This window comes from Ptychodera flava, chromosome 2 (assembly GCF_041260155.1).
Source record: "Ptychodera flava strain L36383 chromosome 2, AS_Pfla_20210202, whole genome shotgun sequence".
NCBI classification, from domain to species: Eukaryota; Metazoa; Hemichordata; class Enteropneusta; family Ptychoderidae; genus Ptychodera; species Ptychodera flava.
In genome coordinates this window covers 34,025,492-34,031,917 of record NC_091929.1, presented here as the reverse complement: position 1 = coordinate 34,031,917, position 6,426 = coordinate 34,025,492, and the positions used below count along the sequence as shown (strand labels likewise).

Below are 6,426 nucleotides of genomic sequence, written 5' to 3'. Positions count from 1 at the left end.
GGACCCTAGGGTGGGGAAGAGGTTTTTCGTGCAACGGTTTACCTTATTTGATTTTATTAATTTTGACTGTGATATTTCAAATAAAGAGTTCAACTCCACACCGTGTGACTGCTTTATATATTACCGACAAGTCCTTATCTCCTCTCCAACTTGTGTATACACCACTGTAATTGCTCTGAAAACATTGCCAACTTGCTAATCCGCTGTCGGTATCAGCGGATTAAGTGATTGAGTCAACACCACAGCCGTCCCTTATTTCACTACGTGTGGGACGGCTGTGGTGTTGACTTATTAAGCTAATCCGCTGATACGCACAGTCATTAACAAGTTGGTAATGTTTGCGCAGCAATTAGTGTGGTATGTGCACTGGTTTAAGAGGAGATAAGGAATTGTAGGTATTCAAAACACAGTCAGACAGTTTGGAGTCGAAAGCTTTATTTGAAATGTCACAGTCAAAATTTATAAAATCAAATAAGGTAAACCGTTGCACAAAAAACCCTCCTCCCAACCCAGGGGTCCTTTCATCTGTTCCCTATGATCACAATCAAAACAGATAAACATGTGCGTAAATTGGATATAAATATGCATTAATTACGACGCTCTCCGTCTCCATTGTTACAGTGACCTAGTTTAAAATCTCGCTCTCGCGTGGCTAATGATATCATCACTCCTTGTGCTCCATACCAAGTGATCGCCTAACATTTTGTAAACACAAGCGCGGCGAACTTCGCTTAGCGGCAGGCCAGCGACAGTTTTATTACCGTTCGTTATTCACAATCGGGTGTTAGCTTCGACTTATTTCCTTGTCAATCGACATTAGGAGGGATAGATATAATCCAACTTGGTTTTTATCATGTGGTGGGGCGGAAAAATGGTCAAAAGTTACAGCTACTATCTCTTTAATTTTGTTAATCACGTTTTTATTCACTTTTTCTGATTGTCAGTCTTTCATGCCATTTTAGAATGAGTATAGAAAATGCAACATAAAATAGCCTTTTTTTCTACATACACTCTTGTTTCAAGTGAATTATTACAATTCAGAAAATTGTATCAAGTTTGGTACCTCAAGTTTTGCGAATTGCCAACACATGTACATTTTTTTTAGAAAGAATATTTCCTATCTAGTATGATAAGGAAACACTCTCGTACCATATGAATACATTTTAAGAAAGCAGATAATCTAAAGTTTAGTAAGTTAGCAAAAGTTTACTTAAAGAATGAAGGAAATGTATATTGGGGTAAACCCCTCAATTTTGGTATCAATGATAAAAAATCAATTTAAGTTAAGAACTTGATACTATTTTCTGAAATGTAATATGTGAGTTATGTTACGTTACTCAAGACGCTTACAAGTAGGCGTTCGTAGTGTGCTGGTGGTCCACACTGTACATCGCAGCCTGCCTCTCCACAACTTTTATCGAGCGCCATCACGGTCGGCTTTTCAGTTCTGATTTTCTCACGTTTTTGTTTGATATTTTACCGTCTCTGTGTCTCTTTTATTCCGTTGAGCCATCGTCTTGTTTTGTATGATGGATTAATTCAGAGCACTATTGACTAATGTTGTGTTGTATGGGGAAATACCACAGCAAAAAATCTTGACAAAATTTTCATATTACAAAAGAGAGCGTTACGTATTCTGTTTGAATTGCCTAATGATTACCCTTCAGTCAGTTTGTTTTCTTCGTTAAATGTCATGTCTGTTAGACAAAGAATTGTATACTTTATGGCAGTGTTAACTTTCAGGTGTATGACTGGCAGTGCTCCACATTATCTGTCGAATTTATTTGTATTTCAGAGTAATGTCCATAATTATCAAACGCGCTCGGTTTCTCGACAGGATTGTTATATTCCGAAATCTGCTTTAAATATTGGACAACGGAGTTTTCATAATCGTGCAACTAAATTATGGAATTCACTGCCAAATGATATTTCTTAGCTTCGACTATTGGAAATTTCAAGGTGCTTCTGAAAAAATATATAACAAAGAACATTCCGCTATAATCGTATTTATTTATTCTAACCAGTTTTGTGACTTGTTAATTATCGAGCCCCGGGGAAAATTACTCATTTGAGTAACTCGGACGCTCATTAAAAGTGTAAATAAGTAAAAATAAAAATAAAAATAAATATGAGTATATTACTCTTTTCAAAATCGTTGCCAACTATTTATTTTCTCATTTATCTTCAATAAATTTAAAATTATGAATTGAATACCATTTTCCGTCCTTTTGGACTATATTATTTGTGTCCTACGTTCATTCCACAAAAGTTGCACGCCATCGTTATCTGTTCGGACACATTTACTTAGATGAAAATACTTTCCAATTAAGATTAACCGCTGTTAACAAAACATTCCTAAAATTCATTAGAGTAAATTTTGACAAAGTACTTTTTCTGTGCGACATTCCTACGCATTTTACACGATTTATTTACAAAGAAAAATACAGTCCATCTATTAATGTAACTGATAAGTATTTTTTGAAACGTTTAGCCCAAATACCCTTCCATTTCAAACTTCTACAAAACATGAGCTCTACAATTTTGCACAAAACGACAGTTCAAATGCACTTACGTACGATAACAATCAGTGCTAGGGTCAACAACAGAGGTCAACATTTGCATGGTCAGAAGGTCACATAAGGCGGAACTAAGAGTGCGGGCTAGGTCTACGAATGAAACCACCGTCCTGCGATACTCCAAGAGCAAACCTTTGCTTTCTAGATTGTGGAAGACCCCAAACACGTTCAATTTTAAATAACCAGATGACGTCATGAATTGCTAATGAATTGTTAAAAACGCAACCATCGGGGCGGGGGATAATTTTGCAAAATCTAAATGTGCAAGATTTAATTCTTTTTTGGCGAATACGGTCTTACTCAGCCAGTGTCACACGGCATTTCGGAAAGGCAAATTGGAACTTTGTACTGTTGAATTTTAAAATGATGTTTTGAAGAGTTAGACGGAGAGTAATAATGTTGAACCATGAAATATAATGTTGAATTGTGAAACTAAAACCATGACGTAGAGGTTCCAGTAGTAGAATGTAAGATAGAATGTAGAAAGATAAATAAGAGTCGAGTTGTAAAAAGGAATGTAGAATATTAATACAGAAAAATCGCCAGAAATGAATAATTGTAAAATTTTATTCAGAACAGAACGTAGAAAAGGACATAGAAAATCGAGCTGAAAAACTAAATATAAAAAAGTAATACAGAAAGTCGACAGAAATGTTGAGTTGTAAAAGAGAATTCAGCATTAAGAGACATAGAAATTAAAACTAAAATAGAAAGAAGTACTTTTGGCATGGATCGGACACAAAATATTCACATAGCTACAACAGTGCACAACGGGTTATTTTAAGACGAATCTCCAATGCAATGAATTTGCGACTATCCTCTTACTCTCAGAAGCAATCAACCCTTTCCACAAATGCGCTCGCCCTAGATTTGTTCGCTTGACAACCAAACACAGTATTGTCAGTGCTTTAACAACTCGAACAACTGGTTATTTTGAGACGAAGCTCCATGCGATGAATCAGACACTCTCTTATCACTCTCAGAAGCAGTCTACCCTGTCCAAAAATGTGCCCGCCTTAGTTTTGTTCGCTTGACAACCAAAGACAGTATTGTCAGTGGTTTGTTGATGCTCGGTAGTTACGGAAATTCATTATATGTCTCGATGGGCCTTTACATTTCTTTTGTCAGTCTTTTGACAAACGAAGTAGAAATTTAGACAATGCTGCACAAATCCACCTCTCCTTATCAACTCCTCACAAGCATGCATATAATTTCTGTGCTCACTGCTAGGATATTTTGGATTCAAGTATGGTTACAACGTACACCAATTACAACCCTGGTCTTTATTACTGTAAAAAAAGTTGTGAAATTATTAAATTTAGCCAATCCGCGCCAGATGAACTTTCTGACTAGCATTTGAATTTTGATACCGAAAGACTAAAAATATAGTTTTATGTCTAAATCAGTTGATTACTGAGGTTTTATCTAACGCGAAACAAGGACAGATGAAATCACTATGGAAAAACCACAACGTTTTATTTCAATATCATGAACATTTGTTGGCTATTTTCAGGCCACGATAGAATCACTATTCACATTGAAATCCCATTTTCGTTGAAGATTATTCTAATTGAAACAAAGCGAGGTTGACATACATATGAAACAAAATTTCAACAGTCCATTACATTCATTTTGACAAGCTGTGTTTGTCAACTCTCTACGTAACTCGGGTTGACGAGTGGTATATATTACTGGAGATTAAGCTGTACTCAATGAGGGGAACGGTAAAAATGTTCACATTGCTACACAACTCCACCCATCCTTATCAAATCAACTGCTTGCAAGCATGCATATAGTTTGTAATCTAAGAGATAAGATTTTGGATTCAAATATGGTTACCACGTGCACATACAACCATGGTCTTCAGTAAGTGTAATATAAAAGTAGTAAAATTGAGCCAATCCAAGCCGATGGAATTTCCGGCCAAATTTGATACCGAAAAGCTGAGAAATATAATTTCCTTTTTAAAGACGTTAACTACTGAGTTGTTACCCCGTCACTCATTCTTGAAACAAGATAAGATGTAGATTCACCAGAACGAGAAGCGATGATAAATGCAGTCATTAGGGAAACGAAGACAGGTAAACATTCACATTTTAGTTCTTATAATTAACACTCAGTAACGTCTCGTTCATGGTCATTATGGCAGGGCCACATAGCTACAACGGTTTAAATGAACTACTCTAACAACTCGAACAACGGGTCATTTTGAGATGAAGTTCCATTCAATGAACCAGCCACTGTCCTATCACTTTTAGAAGCACTCTACCCTTTCCAAAATACGCCCGCCGTAGTTTTGTTCCCATGACAACTATGCACATGAGTGAAAGATGTTTCTGGATGCTAGGTAGTGAAGGAATTTCATTCTATTTTTCAAAGGTCCGTAGCATTCCTTTTTTAAGTCTTTTGCCGAGCTGTGTTTGTCAAGCTCTCTACATTTCTTCAGTTGTTTTGACGACGATAAAGAATCACTTAGGACCTGGCTTTACTCAAGGAGAGGAGCTATTTCGGTAGGAGTTTTCACAATACTGCACAAATCCACCACTCCTTATCGACTGCCGACAGGTTTGCTTTTGTGCTCACAGTTACAAGATTTTTTATTCAAATATGGTTACCACGAACATCAATTACAACCCTGGTCTTTAGTAGTTTAAGAAAGTTGTAAAACTTAGCCAGATGAAATTTCTGACCAGTATTTGAATTTTGATACCAAAAAGCTGAGAAATCTAACTTCTTTTTTAAAGAATCAATTACTGATCTGTTATTTCGCCGCACATTCTTGAAACAACATATAAATTCATTTGAACGAGAAGCAATGACAAATGAAGTCATTAAAAAAATCACAATTTTTTTCCGATATCACAAACATTTGTTGGCTATTTTCAAGCCACGATAGAATCACTATTCAATTTGAAATCAAATTTTCAGTAAAGATTATTCTAAAGTAAACATAGCTACGTAAACATTCAGATTAAACGAATGTCACTTTTTATAATTAACACTAAGTGGTGTTTCGTTAACGGTAATCGTGGCTGGAGCTTGTAACTTAAAAACAACTCACCTGGTGAATCGTCGATGTTCTCTGTTTGGAGGTGATGTTCTTATGGAAACATGAATACAAATACCGGCTTATATAGAAGGCGTCCTAAAGGTTCATAGGCTAACGATTCAACCCCTATAAGTCTAGGGTTATTGAGTAGACATAGATAAATGAGGTCAAATTATATCACATTTGCTTGTTTCTTCTTCCTACAGGTGAATTCTGTGTATGGCCGCCTTGACATAAAACCTACTTTTTACCGATATCACTTGTGATAGTTAAACTTTTTTATGTCCGATTTATTCAACAAATGCAGTTTCCTTTCCAAATACCCAAAGTTGCTAATATTAAAATTAGTCGGACTGATCTCTGCAATGTTTGTGTCAACGGTGATGATGTCAATAACAAGTAGATGCTTTCATTCAACCCGTCATTATGATTTGTCGAGGCCGAAATAGTATGGCTGTTAGTCACACCCATCGCACAGTCCCGTCCAATGAAAGGAAAGGTCATGACGATGCTACAGAGGGACTACATGTCTTTCACGAATGCCTTCGAGAGTCACACATCTATGTTTACCATTCTACAACTTATGCACTATCGTAATTACGACGAGGAAAAATGTGTTTCGTTCAACATTTTTCCACGCGATTTCATGTCTACCACAAAAATATGTTTTTTTTAATGAAACGTTCCATTGTTGCTTTCGGACGTTTGTTTGATTTTAGGGGATTTTCAGTTAATTTTAAATGTGTTGACTTTCCATGGTAACTATAATAATTATATTTAAGTTAAGAAGCAGAAAATGTA

At 36.0% G+C, this 6,426-nt stretch overlaps 1 protein-coding gene across 1 annotated transcript in view; it reads right to left on the bottom strand.

The window, feature by feature from the left end:
• Nucleotides 1-5,667, bottom strand: part of LOC139119543 (ly6/PLAUR domain-containing protein 2-like) — a 47,334-nt gene extending 41,667 nt beyond the window's left edge. The window contains exon 1 of the mRNA XM_070683389.1: nt 5,638-5,667. The gene's annotated coding sequence lies outside the window, so the exon portion shown is untranslated. The remainder of the gene's footprint in view (nt 1-5,637) is intronic.
• Between the last annotated feature and the right edge of the window lie 759 nt (nt 5,668-6,426).